The sequence below is a fragment of the Protobothrops mucrosquamatus genome, unplaced genomic scaffold (assembly GCF_001527695.2).
Source record: "Protobothrops mucrosquamatus isolate PMUCROS unplaced genomic scaffold, P.Mucros_1.0 scaffold96, whole genome shotgun sequence".
NCBI classification, from domain to species: Eukaryota; Metazoa; Chordata; class Lepidosauria; order Squamata; family Viperidae; genus Protobothrops; species Protobothrops mucrosquamatus.
In genome coordinates this window covers 922,406-925,570 of record NW_015386471.1, presented here as the reverse complement: position 1 = coordinate 925,570, position 3,165 = coordinate 922,406, and positions in this window count along the sequence as shown.

Below are 3,165 nucleotides of genomic sequence, written 5' to 3'. Positions count from 1 at the left end.
TTGCAGCATCTCCATGGTCATGTGATCAAAATTCAGATGCTTGGCAACTGGCTCATATTTATGATGGTCGCAGTGTCCCGGGGTCATGACCTTTTGTGACCTTCTGACAAGCAAACTCAATGGGAAAGCCAGATTCACTTAACAACCGGGTTACTAATTTAACAACTGCAGTGATTCCCTTAACAACTGTGGCAAGAAAAGTCATAAAATGGGATAAAATTCACTTAATGGTTGTCTCACTTAGCAACAGAAATTTTGGGCTCAGTTGCGACCATAGATTGAGAACTACCTGTACTCTTAATAACAGCAACTGGTATTATGAACTTTTGGTGCTGGAAAGGAAGGAAAACCACAAGAACTTTATATGTGCAAAAATGGGAAAACACATCAGTTCCCACAATGGAAGAATGGATGATGAAGCGGATGGAATTGGCAGAGATGGCAAAACTTACTGAAAGAGAAGAACTTATGCAGCTTTGTTTCTATTTGAAAACTGCTTCTGGACTTTATGCTTCAAACAAAAAAAAATAAAAATTCTGATCTTAGGCTTTGATGACTAGATTAATTTTGTTGTTGTAGAAATGGCTTGCCCCTACTAGAAATGTAAAAGAAAAAAATCAGGTGATAGCTTTTTCTTGTATTCTTCTGAAACTGAAAAAAACTCAGCAGTCCTTACTTTAAAAAAAAAAAAAAAAAAATCTTTCTATATCTTTGTATTCTTCCCCTTTTTCTTTTTTTCCTTTTTTTTCTAATCCTTGTTTCTATTTATATTTTATATTATAATAAATGCACTATGATTAGCAACCATCAACAGAAGAATAACCTCAATGAATCTGCCAAATTTTTCCACCACCACCCTTACCTCTCCTGGTAGAAAATCTCACAGTATAAATATGTGCTGGATGAAGCCATGTCTTTTTTGCATCTTGAAATTTTTATTGTTCACCTAAACGAAAAACAATAATATTCCTCAAGATCAGTCGCCATTTATTTGCAATCATTCTATATGATACTGCATTTTTCCTATTCCTCTCAGAATTAAGGAAATAATTCTGAAAAGATCAAAGTCACTTTAATTTTTTCAGCACTCAGAAGGTGAATAGTGAGGAAAAATGTGCACCTATAAATTGATTATGTTGAAAATCGAAATGGCGGTGATGTCTGTGTGACCCTGTGAATAAGACTAACGAGGTATGATATCAAGCAGGACAATGTGGCCAACCATCTCAGAGAATTCAAAATATCGATGTGCTCTCCCTCCGTATTGATCCGTGAAACTTTCTACAAAGGCCCCAGTGGAATGAAAGAAAAAAAGTACATTTCCTGAAAGAAAAGCTACGCGATACAAAAAGAGAGAGAAAAACATAAATTACCTTCTGTTTCTACTAAATAGGTTTTAGCAAGGAAAAAAACGGCCAGAGTACAATAAAACAGTTGACTTTGACAAATCACTGTAAGTCAATCAAATTCATACAATATAAAATATTTATATTACATTTATGAGCTGTGGTGGCACAGTGGTAAGAATGCAGTACTGCAGGCTAATTCTGCGGACTGCTGACTGCCAGCAGTTCAGCAGTTCGAGTCTCATCGGCTCAAGGTTGACTCATCCTTCCATCCTTCCGAGGTCAGTAAAATGAGGACCCAGATTGTTGGGGCCAATATGCTGGCTCTGTAAACCACTTAGAGAGGGTTTAAAATAACTGTGAAGCGGTATATAAGTCTAAGTGCTATTGCTATATTTTTTTTTCTGTGGATACTCAGTTTTGCCTCATAGTCCGTTGTTCCGTGGCACAACTTTTTAAATATACATGTGGAAGTGTCGGCCATGTACAGCTAAACAATGGCAAAAAGAGAGAAACATCAACACATATTTGGGGGTCTCAGGGTTCATTACAGAGGCAGGACTCATAGGAAAGACACTGATACAAGATTTAGAAGCAACAATACCCCCTCACATGCAACCAATGTTCCTTCCAAGCTTCACACTTGTGCAGCTGCCCAGCAGCTGTCAGATGACTGCGCGAAAGTCTCAATCGTCTGCTTACTGTCAAAGATGACATACTAATTTTGCAAAGAGGTAATCTATGGAAGGATAGAAAGAGAGGGGGGGGGAGAGGAAGAGGCCTGCAGAGCTTTTACCAGACTTCAGACTTAAAAAGATTCAAAGAGCAGCAGATATGAAAAGGTGATGCAAAGGAACAATGGGAAAGCTTTCCTACAGGTAACTAGGCTAAAGCCTGTGTATCTTCTGTGGGTGTAATGGTATGTGGGAATGAGCTTGGGAGTAAGATGGAAGAGCCACAGAAAAACGGCAGCTTAACCTGGAGAAGGAATGAGGACGGGTCAAATAGTAATAGCACTTAGACCAGTGGTTCTCAACCTTTTTAATGCTGCGACCCCAACCGGTCGTAAGTCGAGGACTAAACCGGTCGTAAGTCGAGGACTAAACCAGTCGTAAGTTGAGGACTACCCAACCGGTTGTAAGTCGAGGACTTTCCCTTCCCGGGAGCGCCGCGCATGCATGGTTCCGCCCCCTGCGCCGGCCGAGGCGTAGCTGGCAAGCGGCAGAGATGAAGCAGGCTGACCACCAGCTGGCCCAGCCCAAGGGAGGTAAGGCACCCGCCGGAAAAGGGGAAAAAATGGCAGACAAAAAAAATGGCGGACAGCCTTGCTTGGCGACCCCCATGAAATGGTCGATCGACCCCAAATGGGGTCCCGACCCACAGGTTGAGAACCACTGACTTAGACTTACATACTGCTTCACAGTGCTTTACAGCCCTCTCTAAGTGGTTTACAGAATCAGCACATTGCCCCCAACAATCTGAGTCCTCATTTTACCGACTTTGGAAGGAAGGAAAGTTGAGTTAACCTTGAGCCAGTAAGGATCGAATTCCAGTCTGTGGGCAGAGTTAGCTGCAATACTGCACTCTGACCACTGCGCCACCACGGCCCTAAAAGACTCTTCCTAATGTCTTGGTCTTAAAAGTAAGCGGGAGGGGGGGAGAAATGCATGTTTGGCCGTGCAACTTTCTGTTGATGTATCGTTATAATAAAGTTAGAACGAATAATTCTGGGTGTTCTTCTTGTCTAGGCTATCTTGCAAGTTTGACATCAGGGCTTGGGGCCAAAAGACGAATGGAGCAGTGGGAAAGAAAAAAAAAA